The sequence below is a fragment of the Bacillus rossius genome, chromosome 17 (assembly GCF_032445375.1).
Source record: "Bacillus rossius redtenbacheri isolate Brsri chromosome 17, Brsri_v3, whole genome shotgun sequence".
Taxonomy (NCBI): domain Eukaryota; kingdom Metazoa; phylum Arthropoda; class Insecta; order Phasmatodea; family Bacillidae; genus Bacillus; species Bacillus rossius.
In genome coordinates, this window is record NC_086344.1 from 33659676 (window position 1) to 33683434 (window position 23759).

At 38.0% G+C, this 23759-nt stretch overlaps 1 protein-coding gene across 1 annotated transcript in view; it reads left to right on the forward strand.

Annotated features, from left to right (window-relative positions):
• Positions 1 to 23759, forward strand: part of LOC134540578 (ras association domain-containing protein 10) — a 281320-nt gene that overhangs the window by 76594 nt on the left and 180967 nt on the right. The window contains exon 2 of the mRNA XM_063383398.1: positions 21181 to 21304. The gene's annotated coding sequence lies outside the window, so the exon portion shown is untranslated. The remainder of the gene's footprint in view (positions 1 to 21180; positions 21305 to 23759) is intronic.

Genomic DNA, 23759 nt, shown 5'->3' on the forward strand with positions numbered 1-23759 from the left:
AGGCCTACTTAAAAGATTCGGTCTCCAAACGCAATGATTCGATAGTCGACGCAGCTGCTCCGGCAGCGAATTCTAACGGCGGGTGCGGAAACTACGTGTGATTCGCGTCTATAAATTTAGTTGAAAACACAGTATGCGTGTATTTATCACGCTTGGAATTATTTTAAAGAATTCAACGTTAAAATATATTTTTTTGACTTTTTTTATGTTTCAAATATCTCTTAACAACACAAAAGTTAACATAATGTAGAATGATAGTAAAAAGAAACCAATGCAATTTAATTTTTCAAAATTAAAAATTACATTTAAAAAGAAATATTATTAGATTCTATGACAACATTTACATTTAACTTTTTTAAAATCCATAGTGACTTTAACTTAAAGCATAATTTTTAATAGCGAATTTAATTTAAAAAATTAACAGCGTAACTATTTTACCCACTACGTCCAGTACAGGCCAGTGGAAGGCTCAGCTTGGTGCATAAACTCTTTCGAACACTGTACGCACATACATTATAATAGCTCGCAAGTTTTCGATGTCCTTCATTAGCATGTTAATAGTGGTGATTGGGGGGGGGGAGGGTAGGAAGGGCCGGGGGGGGGGGGTGTGATCCCCACAACTATGTTGCCTAATTTCGCCTGGGCGTTCAACAGTTTATTTGCAAACCGGTCTTTCTAGTTTCTTCCATCCGTGAGCTATCACGGTCAAGGATGCCAGTATCGATGCATCTGCACGCTCTAGTTTTTCCCTCCGTTTCTTTTCTTATTCTTATTCTTCTTCTTTAGTGTCGGGCGTTGTTTAAAACCCACCGGTGTAGCGGCAATCCTTCACTCTCCTTGGATGTCGAGAAGTCCGCGCAGAGCAACGGACTCTGTACATACGGGAAGCCTTCTTTTCACAGACGAGAGAGCCGAACTCCCGATCGTGCATCTTCGGTTGTTTTTTTTTTTTTTTTTTGTTCCTTTGTAAAATGTTAGGTTGGCTACATTATATAAATACTTTAAAACATTGTGGACGGTTGATTTGGTTAGGATAGCTACATTAAAGATACTGTGAAATCATTTAAACGGTTTCCTAGCCCTGGATAGCTAGCTACATATTAAAAACGTTATTTGCTAAGCAACCATAAAAATTATTTTACAGTTTTTTTAATGTAGCTATACTTAACCTAATATATAACCAACCGTCCACAATGTTTTAAAAGTATTTATAATGTAGCTAACCTATTCTAATCGACCGCAAAATTTAATGCCACGCCGGTTCATACAATGAGATAGAACGGGGGAAAAGAAGCGAGCCTGAACTTCGGGGAACTTCGGGTGTGGCTCTTTCGTCTGTGAAATGAAGGTTTCCCGTACATATAGTGCGCGTTAGAGGGCTGTCGCCACAGATAATATCGTAACACCGTTTAAAAAAAATTATTGTTTAATTTTACACAAAACTTTTATGTGATAGCAGTGTCTCAACCCGACGTTAGTGTAATTTTACACCTAGGCGTGTCTATGTCTTTTTTTCCCCTCCGGTGTTCTGTTAATAAAAAAAAAACTATCAAAAGTGTAAATGTAGGTACAAGTGCTATGGTCCAGTAAATATGGTAAATCTATAGGTGTATTTTTACTCGGTGGAGTGGCAGCCCTGCAATTTATTTCTAGGGCTTTCTATTACTTACTTGTCATAATTTAAAAAAAAAAACTTACTTTAATTTTGGATGCAAATAATAAATTCAATCAAATTTAAAAAAAAGTTATACAAATTCTTAGTATTCAAAATTAATATAAACATGTGTGTAAATAAACTACAATAATCTAGACAATTTTAATTAACAATTATAATAAATAAACATGCTGAATTATTTATTTTCTAATTTACAATCTTAAATAGTTTACAGCGCAGATAAATTATGCGTACGGGAAAATAACCTCGCCGATATAAATACACTCGGAAAAAAGTTCATAAACATAATTTCTATCACTGATAGTCACAATAGATAAATGTGTTTAATCGTATTGACCAGTATTTAGTACCGACACTAAAGTATATCATTTAAAAGCACACATATATATTTATTTATTTGTACGTAAAAAAATTTTTTCGTCTTGTCAATTTGTGTTACACGGTGCGCGCAAGTCGTAAAAATTATTTCCCCGCCATTATTTTTCATAACGTGTCCAAATAAGTATAACTTAAAAAAATTGTTCCCCTCCCTCCCATAATATTTCCTTTTGAAAAATCTTCTCTCACATTAGGAGGGGAAACCCTCCAAGTTGGCATCACTGGATTAAGGAAACAACATGGAAAGTCTAAATTAAGATCGCGAGACAAGTATTCGAATCATTTTCCTTCCGAATTAACCTGGTTAATATGTTAAATAAAGAGGGGGTTGTCTGTAAAGTCGTCGGTTTACGGACGATAATTTTACGTGATAACGTCCTAAGAAAACATTGATGAAAAATTGCATACTTTTTAATTTTCAAATCTTATTTTACAGTTTTGTGCAAATTTAAATTATATAAATTGTTTAAATATAACCACAAACAATTAGTTATAGAAATAAACTGAAATCAATGTCAATAAATTGTTAATTTGAAATGACGAAATCGAATAAATAAATTTAAAAAAATTAATTGCTGCTTTTAAAGAGCCCGCCTTAACCTGTTTGATATTATAGAAGATTTTCTCGCACGGTGGTTGGCCGGTTCTTGCACGCTCGGCTCAGGCGGAACGTAACAATGAGTCATGCTTTTTTCGTGCGTGCAGCCGGCGTTCATCGATTTATAAGTAGGGACACCTGTATTTCGCGATTTCATTTCATGTCAAGGTATTTCACAAAACACTGTAGCTTTTTCTAAGAGTCATGGCTAAAAATTCGCGGATTCATTTCTCGACAGCCTAAAATTCAAATAGTTACACCTCAGTGCTGCCTCTGCTATTGACTCATAACTCACCCGCATGACTCCGGGCCAGTGAGAAACACTCAACCGAAGCTGTATCGAATCACAGGCCGCTACATTGGTACACCTTCGCAAGACAACAGCCAATGAGAGGGTGACATTTGACCGAGTGTACGTAGAACTATAAAGTTCATCCTAGAGGTATTTGAACCCGCGAATTTTTCCGGTCCATATTTATAAGACGTTATCACGTCAAGAAAAAGGGTTGGGGGGTTGGCGGGGTAAGAAACCCACCCACGGCGTGGGCAGACACCTCGCGCTCCCACGTCGGGTCATACCGCAAGAATGTCGGCATGCAAATGGCCCACTTCCTGAGAGGCGTGGATCACGTCGTTCGTCGAAACCAAAATGTTACCGCAAAAATTCGATGCTTCAGCCGTCACGCCCCACCGCTCCTTCCAAGGCAGGAACAAAACTCATCGCCGGTGACGTGCGGAATTTTCTCGCTACAAACCAGGTGAAAGTCTGCAGCGGTGAACTACCCCGCCGAATTAGGTACACGTAACTTATATAGCATTACACAACCTACCAGCGCACACACAGGCCCGTGTGCCGAACCCTATCCCACAAGACACGCACCCCCGCCGTCGATTAAAATGATTATTCACCAGTGTGGGGTGCACTGGGCGAGTTATAGATAGGGACCGGAAAAAATTCGGGAATTCAGTGACCTAAAGGATAGACTCCAAGATCCTCTATGCACTCCGACAAATTACATCTGCTCATTGGCTACTGACTCGTGACACCTATTAACTAAAATGCTTTTGATTCGATACTTATTTCGTTGAGGATTATTCATTCGCTGAGAGTCCTTCAGACAACCTGTAATCCAATCACTGAAGCAGCAAAAAGTTAAACACATTTGGATTCTAGCCTATCGCGAAATGAAACCGCTATTTTTTCCGGTCTCTAGTTGTAGAAACTTCGGTTTCTGGCCTCGCCCACGCTTACTGCCCCGGATGGTAATACGATGAATCGGCGGCGGCGTAGCGGTGAAAAAAAAAAAAAAAAAATACGTGTTTTCGCTGAATAGTTTAAGACTACCTGATGTAACGCCGATCTACACTACGGCGTTCTACAGGCAGAACTTTGCTAATTATAATATATGCATGACCTTCCTCGTGAGCACGCCACTGTTGCACCCCGAAACAGCGGGAAGGAATTAATCTAATTATAAACCAAAGACGCCGTCTTTTTTATATATACGGCATTTGGCAGTGAGTAATTTCGTGAGAATTGAACGGAAGTCACGCGGAACGGAAATGTGTAACCACGGTGCTGCCGTCTGTAGCGGATGGCGCGAACCAAATTAGGTCCAAAACCAGGGTTTAGTAAAAAAAAAAAAAAAAAAATCCACGTCTTATCGCTTTTATCTGAGCCGTTTTATTATAAAGTTAAATATTTCGGTCTGCAAATGGAATGATCCGATAGTCGACGGGGCAGCTCCGGCAGTGAATTCTAGCGGTGGGTGCAGAAACTACGAGTGATTCGCGTCCAGAAATGCAGTTGTAAAAAAAAAATTCTTATATATTTATCACATTCGTTTTTTTTTTTTTTTTAAATTCTACATTGAATTGCGTGTGAGAGTTTGTTATCATGTGTGTACTTGCAACGTGAGTAGGTACACGTGAATTGAGCAAATACTATCTCGCTTTTTTTTTTCTCTTTCATTTTTTTTTCTCTTTCATTTTTTTTTTCTCCAGATTGTGGAACATTTTCCGATAAAGTAGTTCCCCAGATCCGAGCCGCGGGCGATGAAAGCTCCCCTGCGTCGTCGGGCGCAGCGACGGTATCGCAGTATTCTTCCGCGATCAGTTAGTTAGTTCCCCCCCGGGAAGGGGGGGGGGGGGCGGTGCCGCGTCAGCATATTAGCGTGGCTGCCGTCGGGACATACAGTCGCCAGGAGAAAAGAGCGAGTGTTCTCCGGTAAACTGTGCCATGCTTTCACCTTCCCCTGGTCTAAGAGCTTCAGGACGCAGCCAACTGTCTGGTTAAGCCCACCGCACACGGTACAATATTTCCTACTAGTTTGCTTTACTAGAATGCTTACTGGTTTCTGTACTGTGTAGGCTACAAGCTGAAACACTGGGCACGCTACAAGTTTCTGCTGCACACGATTCTAGCTGCCTTACTAGTTTTGTTAAGAGAATATTCTCCACAACAAAATTTTATTACGATAATTCGCATCTTTTTTACTGCATACAAACAATGCTCTTCTTCTTTGTATGCATTTATTAAAACGAGGAGTTGGTCACTAGTACCTACACTTCTTTCCGTCCATGTTTATCACGACATGCGCGCTTAAAAGTGTAAACAACCCCTCGTGCTGTTTTCGTGAGTTCTGATTGGCCGCTCCTTAAATATTGGAACACACCAAGCAACGAAAATAGGACGCTGTCTATTACGCAAAACCAGTAAGTAGCCCAGCTTGTACAGCTACTAGTATCCAGTTTGAATTCGAGTGAAGAAACTAGTTGAAGAGCCAGTACGACTCCTAGCTTACAATATTGTAAGGAATATTGTAACGTGTGCGGCGGGCATTAGCTGAGCGAGGACGGGGGAAGGAAGGAGGTTTCTAAGCTGGGATGGGTAGCCTCGGCCTCTGGACATAGCTGTGCCTCCCATTTCAGGTCATGATTTTATATTTGTATTAATCACTGATCATCTTTTAGACTTTTTTCAATTGTTTAACTTTCACGAAATTAAAAATATATACCCAGCGCATACTTTTTTGCATAATTAGCTGCCAAAGTTACATTTTTAATTTTTTTTTGGGTTGTACATATAAGGAGAATTTATAGTTTATTTTACACAACTTAAACTTTTTTTAGGTTTAACTGCAATGCCACTGGCTACTTCATGATATTGTTTGCATTTCTATCACAAAAAAAAAACTCTTTTCATGTTTCTTGGCTGTCAAAATCGTAACAAATTTAAGAATATTGAAATGCCAGGTAAATTTAATTAATATTTTCTGAAATAAATTCAAACCATTTTTTGAAGTAGCCAGTCGCATTGCAGTTAAACCTACAAAGTTTCAGTTCTGCAATAAATTAAATTCTCCTTATTTGTACAACCAAAAAACGTTAAAAATGTAACTTTGGCAGCTAATTATGCAAAAAGTATGTGCTGTATATATTTTTCATTTCGTGAATGTTAAACAATTGAAAATGTTTACAAGTTTATCTCTAATTACTGTAAATATAAAATCTTGACCTGAAACTGGAGGGCACACACACGGAGCGCAGAGCTTCAGGAAAAAACAACGCGATTTCAAAACTACTCAAGATATCCGAGAGGGGTCTGATTACGAAAATCATTTAAGAGTTCGCTGAGGGCCGAAAAGTTACTTTTGATTTAGGATTAAGTTTTTAAACTTTTTTTTAGAAGAGATAAAATGGCTAAAACGCATGTTTTCAGAGCAATTTTTTTTGGTGTAAAACAACCAGTACGGATTCTTGAAAGCACTTGAGGGACTTGCGTTACACCTTTATCATCATTTCTCCGCCATATAATGTTACGGTCGCCGCTCGATGCACGACGAGAAGACTGCGCGCCAGTCCAGAGGAGACACCGCGCTAGAAGCACCAGCGAGCGTCGCGCTTATCAAATCGCCTCGCCATCACAGATACGCCCCTGACGAGGCGGGCCACTTAACACCCCCCCCCCCCTCCTCCACCGTTCGCGTTTACGGCGTATGCCGTATCCACGCCCCGAGAAGTGCCCAGGCCGGTAGGGCTCATGCTGAGAGGGCTGGGTCAACAAACCAAAAAGGGGGAGCAATCCCTTATGCAGTTTAGCTTCCCTGGTCTATTTATTATTTTCGTAATGCTAGAAAATTGTAGTGCCCCTCCTCAGCAATTAAAAATTAAGCCCACGAAGGTTCTTACGATGCCATTCTCCGTGATAGGGGGGGGAAAATGGGAAGTGATGTGCGAGTAAAAGTGACCCTGGCTTTGAAATAAGTCCGCTTTCGCCTCACTCCGGTCCACTTTTACGCGGATAGAAATTTTCGGAGGCGTTCACAACGGGCTTCCGCGGGTGTTATTTACCGCGGGGTTGTACACGGGGCGGGGAACTGCGAGACGCCGCAAAACACCTGTTGCGACCGAAAATGGCGGGGGGGGGGGGGGGGGGGGGTTGTCCGGTGAAAAGTGATGCCTCTCGAAATTCAACCGCGCTTTCGCCTTTCCTTGCCCTGCTTAGCATTTTTTTGTGAACAGTTAAAAACCCACGCTGTAAATACCTTTTTCCTTTGTAAACGGAACAGAGATATTCCTGTAAAATTACATTTATTTGTAAATGTTGTACATTTACAATCAAAAAAACAACGGTATCGCCAAAAAGCAGTTTCGCAGTAATAATACTGGGGTCGGATTCTAATCCAGGCATTTATGGATTGTATTGTCCCAGTACCGACAATAGTTAAAAGGATTGCTTTTTTTTCTCAATACTAACCGCGCGCACAACAGGCACAATAAAACAGATGTCAAATCTTTTAATATTCGCTTATCTTTTCCACGGTTTGAAAAAAAAATTATGCTTGAATGAAACATCGTTTAAAATATAAATTTAAGCGCCAATTTTTGTAAGAAATACTCAGAATTATCTAAAAAAAAAAATGCATTTCATATACCTATGCAAAAATAACCATAGCCACGTGTTGTACATGGTCACAAAAATTTTTTTCTTGTAGTATGTAGAAAGATGTGTTTTTGCATGAGCCTTTAACAAGTTTCACAACTTTTCGCCAATACACCAAGATTAGTTCGGTGGAGACTCGTGTTCACGTTCAGTAAACTTGGTACGTGTAAGTAAATGTACTGATATGACGGGTGAATTTACAAAGATGCCTGGACAGTTTGTAACCAGCATTCTTTTTGTAAATTTAAGGTGAAACTTTTTTGATCGTGTTCAAGGAGTCTTAATCGCTTCAGGCTCCGCTCTGCCCGAGGTAAGAACCCAGAACATTGCCCGTGAACCACCTGCTGCTCTGAGCACCGCGGTGAGTTCCAAGCCGAAGCGCCTTAAAACTTCACTCCCAAGCCATAGTTGCTTAACACATTTTTCAAATGTTCTTTGAATTTTTATTTTTATTTTATTTTTTTCGACGGAGAAAGATTGATTCAAGACCTTGTTTCGGTATTATCTTTGTTTTTTGTTCGGAATTTTTGTGCTGTCATCATTTGTGGTTTTTTTTTTTCGTTCTGTTAGTCCATTTTTCTTTGTTTTTTTTTTCCCCTTGTTTGTTGACCATATTCCTGTTGTGGAATATTGTGTGGCGTTAAATCCTGACAACAACAATTTTTGCTTAATTTGTGTTTTTGTCTTTTGTGTTTTTTTTTTTTTTTTGTTTTTTTTTAAGTTTTCTTCTGCAGACATACATGTGCTAAGCAATGGCGTATGTCCAAAAGCCTACATCAAGTCACCTTGTTTCGGACATTACGCCATTGCTTGGTTAGACTGTATGCCGTGAGAATGTTCGTGCCTGAGGACGGGTAAGTATAGATCTCAGTTTTTTCGAAAAGGTCGCAAGATGTCCGTCATTGTGGTAGCTAGAATATCTGTTTTGTCCGCATCGCTGGATTTCGCCTGTGGCGTCTCTGTGTCGTCGTCTGTGTTGCCCACGTTATGTTGTCTGTATTTCGCTGTAGTATTGTCCGTGGGTCCTTTTTTTTTGTGTCTTAATTTACTGTCCTTGTTGCTACTGTTTCGTTGTTAGCCCACTGTGTCTGTCTGTGCTGTTATAATTTTTATTTTTTTTACTAATTCCTTCTATGTGATTTTCTGTGCGGTTTATGGGGGTATCTGTGTATCTGTATGTTCATCTTTTTTTGTCCGTTATTGAGGTTTCTTGTGACATGCAGTGTATCCAGCAATGGCGTATGTCCGAAATAACACGTTGAACATTTCTCACAGTGCTCTTAGTGACCTTGCGGTGGTGTTATTGTCCCGGCCCGACATCGTCTCTGTGACACAACGGTCTCGCTTCCCGCCATGACACTCTCTTCATTCCTTTTGAGCTCCTTCGAACCCGCGACGCCCGCGTTCTCAAGACAATGAACAAAAGAAAACACACGATGGCGGTCTCTCGACAACCGCACAACGCTAGCACCCACTTACACAAAACTGAAACCATACAAACAAATCCTCTAAAAAATCATACTCCCTCGCTCTTGAACGTGTTTATTTCGTCTTTCAAGCTTAATTGATTCGTCCGGGAGGGGGGGTAAGGGAACAGTGAAAACCCAGGGGAAACGTTCTTGAAATGAGTCATGCAATTGGGGAATTTTGATTTTAATGCAGTTTTTTTCAGGGCATACGCCATTGCAGTTTTGCGCTGTTAGTCGTGGAAAAATTCCGAAAATAGAAACAATAAATAAATTTTAAAAATCTGAAGATAAAAAAATTTCACAGAAAACAAGACTGAATCAAGCTGATGTCAGACAAATGATACCAACGATGAAACTAAAACAAGAATTATGGACAACACAAAAACGACAGCACTGACAAAAAAAAAATTTTCAACCTCTAAATATCAGACAGCACAAGAATTCCGTTGAAGGAACTTAGTCATGAAAAATAATATAACAACACAAACGAACAGGACGAGAAAGATAAAATGCAGGCAGACAACAAACCTGGACAACGCAGCAAACATAAACACAACGATGAAGATAAACAAGTACTATGGACAATCCGACAGCACACGAATTCCGTTGAAGGAACTTAGTCATGAAAAATAATATAACAACACAAACGAACAGGACGAGAAAGATAAAATGCAGGCAGACAACAAACCTGGACAACACAGCAAACATAAACACAACGATGAAGATAAACAAGTACTATGGACAATCCGACAGCACAAGAATTCTGTTGAAGGAACTTAGTCATGAAATATAATATAACAACACAAACGACCACGACGAGACAGATCAAATGCAGGCAGACAACAAACCTGGACAACGCAGCAAACACAACGATGAAGATAAACAAGTACTATGGACAATCCGACAGCACAAGAATTCCGTTGAAGGAACTTAGTCATGAAATATAATATAACAACACAAACGACCAAGACGAGACAGATCAAATGCAGGCAGACAACAAACCTGGACAACGCAGCAAACATATAAACACAATGATGAAGATAAACAAGTACTATTGGCAACACAACGATGACAGCACTGACGAACATAGAAAGTTTTAAAATAACTACAGTTGCGACGTTTCGGGAATTGACATCTGTTCCTAAAAGGCACAGGTTGATTTTTTATTTATTTGATTTTCAGAAATTTTCTATGACAATCAGCGGAAAACTGCAATGGCGTATGTCCAAAAAAAACTGCATTAAATCAAAACCCAGGGAAATTTATCACACATATAACTATGTTGTTGGCGAATATAGTCGGAGACGGAAGCTTTGGCTGTGTTACGAGAACTACGAGTGAAACAATTTTTTTTCTTCTTTAGACATAGTTCACGAACGCCAGTTGGTCGACGTTATTGACCTGACAGACGCGTACAATTGAAAAAAATAATAATACTAACAGTAACAGAAGGTCGAGCGCACAAAATTTGACCGCTATGTTTTCGAATCTACTGATTCACAATAGCGCATAGGACGGTCGTGATTGTAGAAGAGGAATGAAGATATTTTATTCCTGTCACGGACGCATGGAGCAACAGACAGACAACGACAGTAGGGTAGAAAGCCATTCAAGGCCGGGTCTGAAGGACTGTTCACATTTATCAATCATATGGTGGCAAGAAATTGTCGAGATATTAAAATTCTCAGGTGTAATCCCTCCTTTAAAAATTAAGTCACCAGCATAATTTGTAAATGGAAAAAAAAAATTTCGAGGTTTAGAATGATTTAACTAAAAAACATTTATGTAACCCGTATATGTTGAAAAAACTGTGCTCAGAAACTGCTGTTCAAATGTCACGTGATTATCATTTTTTTTTAGTTACTATAGTTGCTTACAAACACTGCCAACAGATGTCGGATACATCTTGAAATTTCATTGGGTGAAATTAACGGTAAGATTTCAATTGTGAACCGACTTTGCACAGTCGTGCGCTATGGCCTGCTGTGCGCTCGCTTGTTTTAGTTTTTTTTTTTAAGTTGGTAACCCAGCCTGAGGTGCGGTCAGATCGTGATGTGTTCGTCCTAGCGTCACTCAGAGGGGGGTCCTCCCAAACTCCTCTTTCAAATGGACCACCACCTCTGGGCCCCGCATCAGTGGAGAGGTTGTCCTGGGGGACCGTGGTATACATTAATACCGCACAATGGCCACCGCTAATTATCCTTCCCATTGTTTGCTAATCACATCCTGCAGTTGTCACTGCGGCTCTACTTCTCTCTTCACTGGCTTGTCTCTCTCTCTCTCTCTCTCTCTCTCTCTCTCTCTCTCTCTCTCTCTCTCTCTCTCTCTCTCTTCAGGGAGCTCCTTCGCGAACGTTTATCCATGTGTGTTCAACTGTTACATGTCAGGTGAGGACAACACTCATGGTCCTCACACAATTTTTTCAATACTATCGTAGGTTTAGTTATTTTACTCGCTCAAGTAAAAACACATACACTATTACATATAAACACTGGCTGAAGTACCCGGCGTTGCCCGGGCTGAACACTTCATAATGCAAGGAACATCACTAACCGAGTTTCAAGTTTGTAGGACATACACTTGAAGAACGGGAAATTTTGATCTTCGAAAGTCCCATTTGTTGCACTATCTGGGTGCATCAGAAAAAAAAACGGAAAAGCTAATCTCATGATTCATTTTGTGGAAAGGCAGGTAAACCCCAAGGCAAGGCGGTGGATGGAAACAAAATCACACTTAATTAAGGGGGGGCCTCGCCTAGTCAGGGGCTTATCTGTGCTAGCGAGGCGGGATGATAAGCGCGACGCTCGCTGGTGCTTCTAGCGCGGTTATCTCCTCAGGACTGGCGCGCAGTCTTCTCGTCGTGCGTTGAGCGGCGACCGTAAACGTTGTATGGCGGAGAAATGAAGATAAAGGTGTAATGCAAGTCCCATTAGGAATCTCTACCGGGCTGTTTCATACCTAATAATTAGTTTTTCAAACAAGCATTTTAGCCATTTTCACCCTAATAAAAATTAAGGAACACGGACGGATAACTTCTCATCCACCCACAGGAGGGTTCTTAAAATGCCTTTCGTAGACGAACATCCACTCGGACGTCTCGAAAAGTTTTTTTTTTCACATCGCGTGGTTCCTTCTGAAAATACTCTGCGCGCGGGGTCCGACCGCGACAGCTCTTTTGTTCGTGCAGGGCGTCGCGAGGCGGAGGGGAGAGCAGGAGTATGATTGACGAGCAGGGAGCGCGCCGGACCGTGGAGTTGCGTCGCGCCTCGTCGCGCCTCGTCGCGTCGCGTCATCGCGTCGCCGTCTCGCCTCCCCCCCCTTCCCCTAACCCCCTCCCAACCATGACGCTTCCGCTCCCTGAGACGCCAGCAGCTCAGAGCAGTCGTGACACGAAGAACTGTCGAGAGGAAACAGTCGCCGTCAACCTAGAACTGCCACGGGTGAGAACGTTCGTCGAACTTGGGAACCAAACACAAGTCAATGGATAATCCGCAAACTGATAAATATTGCCTGAAATACTGACTCGCTGGTTCAGTGACCTCCTCTGTAATGACCTCCGCAATCCTCTGAACACTTCCAAAAAACATCTCCTTCGTTGAAGTAGCTTGGCTTCTGGGTTGTAGCCGTGAGTGAACTTGGGCAAATAATTCACCGACGTTTCTGGTCGACATTGCAGTCGCCATCATCAAGTAAGCAGTAGGTGACTGCAATGTCGACCAGAAACGTCGGTGAATTATCCGCCAAGGACACGGCTACAACCCAGAAGCCAAGCTACTTCAGACAATGGCCGTGAAAGCCTGCGAACATTATCTCCTTCGTTATATTCATTGGCTGCTGACCCGTTGAGGCGTCTCAACTGGGCGACTCCACTTCTTGGACTGAGGGTTTCTAATTGGCCCACAGACCAAAGATAATCCGTGAACCAATAGCAGAAGTGGCTCAAAGGTATTCTTATATCAATTTTAGCATATCACGAATTGAATTCTGGATTTTTTTTTGTAGTTTCTATTGAAAAATATCGTAGCTTAGAAAGCTATAACTTGGAACTGATGTTACTTAGTCAAACATTTCTTAGAAAAAAAATTGTCGTGCAGGACGTCCAGACAAATCTGTAGTAGAAAAATTTCCCTGACTTTTTCATGACTGTCAATAACCAAAATATGCCTATTTTTAAAATAATAATTTACCTATTTTGCCATTTTGTTAAACAAATTAATACAATCTAACCTCCATCATCCCTATAGCTGTACTAGTACCAACAGAGCCTTACACAATACACACACCATTTTACAGTTTGTGTGACTGTGCATGTAAACTCCATCTGAATGTATGTGTTATGGCATTCCAGAGCATGACATGTTCCCCTTCAAATTACTATCACTATGAAATTCAATTGCATTGCTAGGGTTTTTTTAAGTTAATTCCCTGACTTTCCCTGAGCAATTTCAACTTTCCTGACTTTCCAGAATGTGGACACCCTGACTTAAAAACACACGCCTTAGAACTATTACAATTTATAATAACATAACTTAAGATATTCTATCATGTTTTTCTTCTTCTAAATTATGTATTTTTAAGGCCGGTAATCCAAGCCAAAAATATCTGTGGTTTAGGTGTTAAATATGTTACACCTTTACTCTAACCGTATTCCTAGTTCACGATAGGACACGTCCCGTCCTTTATTTTTGTGGAATGTATTTTTTCCCCCTATCTGTGACCTATCTGTTGTCTAAATTCCGCGCATGCACAGAGCTCAATTTTTCGTTGTTCTCGTCCAGATGGGGCGGACCCGCGTCTGGCGCCCATTGGTGTGCCCACTGATAGTGAAACTAACATGGAATACATTTGGTACATTTTAATGGTCATAACAAGGAAATAATTTCGACTTAAAAAAGTACTTGAGAAAATAATTATAATAACACCACTTAATTCTTGCGACGGTTCTGCTATCTCTGGGAAATTTTTTTGCCGTAACGAGTGTATCGATGGTTTCCGAAACGTCCGCTAGAATGCGTTGGAACCAGTTTCTAGCCTCGCGCTGGGCGATGTTCACTTATAACAGTTGCCGGTCTGTTTCCTTACTGTGATTCGGTTTTTGACACGTTCTGGAATACGGGCCCGCGAGCTTAGGTTACGGCCATATCCCAACAGGGCGGTGCTTGTTCGCTACCTTATTACCCGAACCTCTTGGAATACCGCCCGGAACGAGTCACAACGACAATTTTCCTTTTATGCATGACATGTTTATTTAAATATTTTCTTATACATATATCAATTAGATTAGGCAAAAGAGCACTGAGTGCTGGGATGTCTCATTGCAAATACCAAACCTGTTAAGTGTAAAGAATGTGTTAATAAAAACATTTGAATTTGATTTGACCCCTTGTTCAGGAGCCTGCCCAACGAAGGGTGTGTCTGTGTCGGTTGAGACGGGTTGTTGACACAAGGACAATATACGTCCTGATGTGGGTCATCGCCTGGACACGTAGTCACCTTGGAGGTCGTAGAACAAGTAGTGTCCTCCCACATTGTCCACCGGACAACTACGAACCTCCGCTGCAGGTTTGGCAAAAAACCCGGGCTTATTATAAAAAAACTATACGTGTTTTTTCAATGAAACCCGTGTTTTTTTTTAACTTAGCTAGGTTTTTTTTTCTTTCGAAAATTCCGAATTTTTGTGGGTTGTCTATGAACGATCATTAAAAAAAATTGGTTGTCTGTAAAGTCGGTTTATGGACGATAGTTTAACGTGATGTCATAACAAAACATTGATGAAATGATTACATACTTTTATGAATAAAATTGAATCATTTTTATTTCAATAATAAAATAATAAATACTTGAAATTATACTAGTAATCAGATTTTTAAAATGCAAGAATAATTAACCTTTATTGCCGAAATTGTTGTTGTAATAAGCAATGAAAACCACATTAACTTTTCACTTCACTTTATAAACAATCGAATGGTAGATAGATAGATGCGACGCAAGCGTACAATGAGCGCAACGGGACACAGTGTAACGGAACAATGTGCGTAACGGGACTGTAATAAGCAATGAAAACCACATTAACTTTTCACTTCACTTTATAAACAATCGAATGGTAGATAGATAGATGCGACGCAAGCGTACAATGAGCGTAACGGGACACAGTGTAACGGAACAATGTGCGTAACGACACATCGTAACGGAACAATGTGCGTAACTGGACACTTTTTCGTGCGTGCAGCCGGCGTTCATCGATTCATTAGATGTTGTCACGTCAAAAAAAAAGTGTGTGTTTAACACAGTACACATGATAGAAGTGAAACTTCTTTGGTAGTTCAAACTTCGACTCGTAAGTGCTCTTTTCATATCTCTTTTTGGCGTCAGAAATGTTTCAAACCAATTTTTCACTGAAACGTTACATTAAAATTGGGCCTTAGAAATTTTACTCCCATCGCGCCCACACTTGCTAATTTTAAACCAATCGAATACCTCCTGTTAAGTTGTATACACTCTTAATATTTTCCAAATGAAATATAATTTATGTATTACTTGTATCAATTTCTTATAATTTAAATTAAAAAAATTATAATGATGGTTTAGTTTCATTGTTTACTCCTCCATTTCATACAAATAATTAATTTTGTTGTCAGGCACTTGACAATATAAACTTGAAAAACAAATTATAGTAAATTATTTTTTTTATTTATATTTATATATAAAACCAAGTGGTTTGTGGACTGGATTTAAAAATGAAAACCAACAAAATTCTGCGGGTCGGGTACACGTCTACCGCGGCAACAGCCAATCAGATGTAGAGTTCCGATGTTCCGACTACTTGGGGACTTTGCTGGTTCGAGACTCGGTTCATCGGGCGGTATCTCCCGTGATTGCTAATTGTTAAGGGGCCTGCCTCGTCAAGGGTGTATCTGTGCTGGCGAGGCGGGATGATAAGCGCGACGCTCGCTGGTGCTTCTAGCGCGGTGTCTCCTCTGGACTGGCGCGCAGTCTTCTCGTCGTCATAGGATAACTGTGAAATTTGAGCGGTGACCGTAACATTATACGGCGGAGAAATGAAGATAAAGGGGTAATGCACGTCCCTTAATTGCTTTCAAGAATCTGTACCGGCATTGAATATATATAATGTATAGAAGTCGCGAGCCCAGGTTAAATTTTCTGCCCGGTTTCTCAGAAGAATTGTTGTAGTTCCAAGCTCCGCCGCTGCGATCGCTTTCATCGCTGGGTATCGGCCGTATACGCCCCTGGCGGTATTTGGCAGAACTAGGTTAACCAGCCAGTCGTGACATCATCCTTCACTTCCCCCACCCCCCTCGAAAATCCCAGACCAACGATTCAAATTACCCGGCAGGTCTTATCAGCATCGTTAGGCGACCTTGAAGAGGAGCTTCCCTTACCGTCGTTTGAGAATGATGAAATCCCAAAAGAAGCTAGCCACGGAAATCACTGAATGATGGGATTCTGTACCCGAGTGAAGTGAAAATTAGCTATTAAAACTTTGTATTGGGCCAATAGTCAGTGTTACGTTCAAAATATGGTTTTATTTTAAAAGTAAAATACTTATTTAAACTATATTTCGCGTTTGTACAAATTTACTTTTAGATATTGGCAAGGAAAATCAACATACCTTAAACAACCTTCTCTTATTCAATGTTATCTATTAAGTAGTAAAAGGGGTAGATATTATTTTTAAAAATAAAAAAAAATGTAACCCACTAAATCAGTATTGGCAAGATATATATATAAATTCAATATTAAAATACGCACATTAAAATTTTTTGTAATTAACTTTTTTCGGTAAAAAAAATTCAGGATGATTTTGGTTTAATTGGTTTACGTATATTGCTATATTTTCTAAATCACATAGAAAAGGGAAAACAGTGCATCAGTGAAAATTCAACAAATTAGTTGAAGTAATACTAGCCATACCAAAAGATCAATATGCGAGATGAAATTTGGTAACTGCTCTACATTTCAAATAAAAATGCATTGGTTTCATGAATACTGAAATGTTTGCGTAATAAGGCATATTATGTTATTATACTAAGCATGACTATAACTAAAAAAATTGCAGTAATTTAAAACGATGGCAGTCTTAACATACAATAAGTGCGCGAGTCTTAGTTTATTTTTTAATTGGCTTCTTCGTCAGATGGAAAAGAGTTAAGATTTCATCAAGGAAAAATATATTCTCAAAGTCACTAAACCGGGAGATAGAAAATAAGGTAGGTACTTAATTTTAAATAAAAGTTAAAATAGACTTACGCTAAACCAATTAAAAATAAGTCGTAAAAATATTTTTATTTATTAAATATGTTCTATACTTGACAGTTCTTTGTGTATAATTCTTCAAAAATCTTTGAAATTTAATACATATTTTCTTAAAATGGTAGAATATCAGCAATACCCGGAAATTACGTGAGCAAAGCCACGGGTTATTAGATACACTTTTATTATAAAATAAAAACAATTATGCATTTGTAGTTCACGAATGTGATATTTTGTTTATTGCTTCACAACATTCATTTGCCAGTCTCAAATTTCATCGTACCACTTGTCAGAAATGTCACCAAAAATGAGAGATAGTTTTTTTTGACGAATTTCAATTACGAGGAAACCTTTCGCAAGACTTTTTTCTTCGCAGTAGTCACTGGGACACCATTAATTTAAATCCACTAAGATAATAAAATTGTATGTATAATGATTTGTTTTTGTATATTTATATAACTTCCCAACCAATTTTTAATGATTTTCATGTGAATAAAAACTTGTAAAGCAATTTAATTAACTGTGTCATAATACTTCTGATTAGATGGAAATACAAACTTTTCATCAGTAATATACGATGATAAAAATATGTATTATTGCAAAATAATATTCACTGTTCAAATGCAAATTTAAATAGATTATTCATACATGTTTCCTGCTAATTAATGGTTTAAAATAATAATTTTTTAGTATAAAATCATTTTTCTCTTGTGTTAAAATGGGTTGCTAAAATGAGGAATTATAAATATGTCACTTACTAAGTCCGTGCACAGATTTACACAAAACAGCAATGTAAATAATCTTTTTTGGTAGTTTCTAATTTTGTGCCCTGGATAACATGAATTTGGTTTAATTCATACCAAAGTGAATTTTTTGAACAACTTAAATTGATGTCATAAATAAATATTTATTTTATATTAAAAATCCACAAACAGTTTTTAAAATATAATATTTATCACGCCAGATGGAATAATAAACAAAAAATAGCTCTTATATGTTGTCTGTGTTTAAAGAATTGTATTATATTTCATGGAAATAATATTTACCTTTCGGTTATTAAAAGAAAATATATTTGTATTCAAAATACTTGCGCATCGTTTTTACGAGCATAAAGGCCGGGATACATTCGCAATAGCACGCAAACAGCACACAGATAGCACACACGCACAGAGATAGCACAGAGCTTGATGCTACATTCACGCACAACACAACACAAAATAATACCGGAAGCATTCAAAAAAGTTTTTTAAATGTAAAACTCCCGTTCACAATTTTGGTCACTGAAGTTGGCATACGTGACGTTTGTTTAGATTCGTGTGTTGTTATTGTGGTACGGTTTTCGTTAAACCCAGAAATATTTTAAATATTTCAAAGTTAACGTACAAAACACAATGAGCATTCAAAAATATATATCACTGTTTATTTCAAATCCGGCTTCTTTAACACATTCAGACACAGACTTCCAAGCATTTAATTTAGCTTCTTCATTTTTTTATCCTGCGGATCCCCTGTCATACAAAATATTTTTACTTTCTATTACAACTATCAAAAAGCTATCAAATGTGCCTTCCATTTTTATGTTATCGCGTGTTTGAAAACAATAACAAACTACTCAAGTCAAGAGCACCAATACTTTCGTGACAATTGTTCTTTTATAAGCCCACTCGAGTAGTACTTAAACTGTTTGCTGATTGGCTACCACCATGGTCGCGCACAGAAAATAACCTAAAAGTTAAAAGTTAATGAACATTCTGTGCGCCGATCCTGTGCTATTTTTCTGTGCGCGTGCTATTTGCCAATGTGGCAGCTCATATCTAATAGTGTATGTTGAACTTCTGTGCGTCTGTGCTGTTTGCTTGCTATTGCGAATGTAGCCCGGGCTTAACTTGTGTATCTAACCTCAATGCTATAACAAACACTCTTATTTTCTTTGGAGATCCGGGAAATGTGCGTTATTTATAAGCAACTTAACATAGTAAATCGTTAACTTTTCAGATCTATGTTGGCAAAATTGATTTTTTTTTTGTGGTCATTCGCTACTGGGAATATTCACCATATAACGTTTAAGATTATTTATTTTGAATTACGAAACAACCAAAACATTATGTAAAAATGCTTCATCTTATGTTAAAAAAATTATAAACTGCATAGCCACAAAGTATGACATCATACCATTAGTTTTAGTTACTAATAACAACACGTGCACGCGTTTGAACAGTCATCGCAGCCATAGTTGTTTCATAGCTACCAAAATCATTCAACGTTGTCAAGAATTATTCCAAATTATGTTTTGCCATTTTACTCAATGTGCCACTCCGTTAACACAACATTTTATAAATTCTGAACTACGAATGTCAGTGGGAATGTACACTATACTGTACATTCCAATCTGATACGCTTTAAGAACTTTCTGTAGTTTTCTTATTATTAAAACTTAATTTTTGATGTTGGCATCTTTTAACCGCACTTTTTTTTTTTTTTTTTCGGTGGCCGTACTCGTCCAATTCAGTTGCGCCCGCCCGTATCTAAGCGCTCGGATTTCAACAAAAGGCACCGCCTCTCGATAGAGTGAAACAGAGAATTACGCGCACGACCTTGAAAAAAGCGACGCTACAGCGCTCTGGCGTGGAAGCTGGTAACTACGAGTACCCTCTTGTGGAAAGAAGAGCTGTCTAGCGGCGGAGCTAACAACTACCTCAGTTTTGGATCCGAAAATTGGAATAATAAATCCTATCCCCTCGCGACTTCTATAAGTTATATATATTCAATGGTACCGGTTCATTTACGTCTAAAAATTACTCTGAAAACACGCGTTTTAGCCATATTAATTCTTCTAAAAATACAGTTTAAAAACTTAATCCGAGATAAAAAGTACTTTTCGGCCCTCAACGAACTCTTAAATGCTTTTCGTAAGCAGACCCCACTCGGATATCTCGAGTAGTTTTGAAATCGCGTTTTTTTTCCTGAAGCTCTGCACACCGTGTGTGTGCCCGGGTAGGCGGGGCCCTTAAGTTTTAGAGCAGATGCATGTGCAAGATGATGTTCCGCAGCGAATGTCGTATGGCGGGAACATACGGGATAAACATTTCAACACAAACACAGGCCAAAAACTAAAATTAAAATTTTTTTTTATGATGTGTAACACCTTAGCTCACGCGGTATACAGCATTTTGTGGAAATGATTTCGCAAATGTGTGACGGGAAGTCGCATGGAACGTAATTGTGTAACCACGGCGCTGCCGTCTGTGGCGGATTATGGTGTGAACTAAACTTCACAAAGCCAAAGGCGAACTTTTGTAGTACTAACTGTTGAGTTAACTTTAACGAGATGGGAAGCCCCGTGTCGATGGTAGATATGGCTTCTCCGGCGGATAACTCTAGCGGTGGGTGCGGAAACTACATATGATTCGCGTCCAAACATTTAGTTGAGAACACAATTTGCGTATAGTTATCGCGCTCGGTATTATTTTAAAGACTTGTACGCTAAATTTCGTGTCCAATTTTCGTATTTTAAATGTACTTGCAACATCAGAACACATGACTTTGCGTTACCGAGGTTATATGTTACACGTCTTTTTTTTTATTAATTTATCTTTTTTTTTGTTCAAAGATTCGCTCAGTTTCTTTCTGAGATACTGTCGAACCAATGAAAATTAATTATTTACAGAATAGCTTATGGCGACTAGCATATGATTCAACGGGCAATGTAACTGTCTCCTAATATTTTGTCACGTAAAGTATATTTATTAAAAAAAAACTTAATTATATTTAGTATATTTTATTAGTACTAAGTACGTAAATATTATTTTTTTTATTTATCTGTTTTCGTTCTTGTAATTTGCAGTGCCCAATCAGGATGCCGTAACTTCTGGATTATATACCATGGCGCAAATGAACACATCGTGGATGCTTCCTAATCAGAGGTCGTTCTGAATCATCCGTGACGACTACAAGCGCGTGCTGCAAAGGTAGGTGAACGATTTTTAATAATGTCTCAAATCTTTGTTGTTGTTGTTGTTGTTGTTTGGTTGGTTGGTTCTCGTTAGGCGAGGTCTGACAGTGCTTTAACAGTCCCGCCTAGTCAGGGGCGTATCATTTGTGCCAGCGAGGCGGGATGATAAGCGCGACGCTCGCTCGTGCTTCTAGCGCGGTGTCTCCCTTTCCCGAGACCCTAAAACAACTTATCATCATTCCCACCAACAAAATAGAAGAATTCGAAAGGAAACAGCGATCAAATTGGTTCTCTACCCCCTACCATCAACCCCCCCCCCCCCCTTCCACCACCACAAATAAAAAAAAATCATACCTATGCTCTTGGGCAGGACCTTTAACATTTATTAAAAACAATTTTTTTCAATATTTCTTCCGTATTTTAAAGGGAGTAAAATTCGTCAGAGCGTCATAGATTCTTCTACATCTGCGAGCTGGAATTTTTTTTGTAAGGTTTTCCGAAAAGAAGAACCGGTTAAGTCAGTCACTCGAAACCGGCTTCAAGATGGCGATCTATGACACTTTTAAAAAATATATATATCGAATTGTTTAGCAAACAGTAATTAGTTCGCTTTATCCAGATGAGTCGGGTGAGATTAGTCGGTGATGGAGCTCATTACAAGGTCATGAAAACCTGACAAGAAAAAAAAATTAAAAAAGGCTGTTCTTCTAGCATCGCGTCATTACACAGCATCTCAACTCAAGGCCGTAAGTATAAACGGCTAAGTGCACTCAACTCATCGTGGCATGAATAACTGGCGAACGCATTTCAGATTGGAAGCTACACTGTTAGAAATTACTTTTAAATTGGGGACTTTTAAAAAAAGAATGTACCTCATATATAAACAAAGTTTTTTTTCCGTAGTGCCAAATGATTGTATCTTCGCAAAAAATCTACATTATATTCATAATTCCGAATTCTGTATCTTCGTGATAAACAGGTTAAACCTGAAATAATTTTATGGAAGAAGTGTGTACAACCGTTCCAGGTATTTAATTTATATTTATATATAATGCAACCTTTTTAACATAATTAGCTGAAAAAGTTGCATTTTAACGTTTTTGTAAGTATGCATAAGGACAATCAAATGAAAAAAAATAACTGAAACTTTTCATTAGGTTAAAATGTAATTCTGCTAGATACATCATAATATGGTTGAAGTTATTTCATAAAAATATATATTTAATTTGAACTAGCCATTTACAATTCTCACAATTCTGAGAATTTTTAAAATGCTAGGTAAAACTAAATAAGATTTTTTTTGTAAGAATTGTAAAACCTTTCACGAAGAAACAGGAAGCATTGCCTTTAAACTTTAAAGCTAGAAAGTTTCTGGTTATTTCATTAATTTAATATCTCATTTCATTTCCCTTTACCATACTGCACAAAAAAGTTAAAAATGAAACTTTAGCAATTAATTATGCAAAATGTATGCTATATATATATATATATATATATATATATATATGCATTTCGTGTAAGATAGGTCATCTACTAGTTAAACTGTGTTTAACGTGAATATAAAATTACTACCTGGTAATGACATGCCCTAAGGGAGTAAGTAATAACTTTAATAATTTGTTTATTATATTTGGTGTGTTTGTGAATGATTTTAAATAAATTCATAATCTATTAATATTTAATTTTTTTCTAAAAAGGTTTTACCATTTCTAAATAAAGCCTTATTTAATAGTTTTTTTTTATGAACTTTAAACCAAATTTTTATGTTAGTCCTAGCATGTAGGCCTAATGATGGCATGGTATCATGTGGTAAGCAGTTTTTGGATTAACAGTTCATATGGAGCCTTCGTCTTTTCCACTTTATTATAAACCTCATTAAATGAATAAAAATTAGGGTTTCGCAAAACCGTCGTAACCTCAGTTATGCAGGGCTTCGGGAAAGAATAAATATTTTTATTGATTTATGAGTTGAATAAAAAAAATAATAAAAGTAAACAATTTCAAGACGAAGGCTATTACGAACACTCAGTCCGAAACTATATACCATGTGAGTTCTTTCTTGCTTTCATTACATGCTAGGACTGAAATAAAAATTAGCCTTGAAATTCTTAAAAACCATTAAATAACATATTGTATTATTTAGTAGAAACACCCTTTTAAAAAACTAATAAATGTGTTTAAATTATGAATATTTTTATGATCATGTGCAAAAGCACAAAATATTAGAAGCGAAATATTTTACGAAAATACTTCCTTAAGATATAAACACTTTTTCTTAATGTTTAATTATCTCCCCCTAAGATAATAATAGAGATTTAATCAGTAATGACAATCAATAAATATACGGAATGTTTATTCTTATTTAATAATTTTAATTATTTATTTAATAATAACGTAATAATTATAATTTATAATGAAAATAAATTATACGTATGGCAACATAACCTCACTTATATAAATTTACTTTGAAA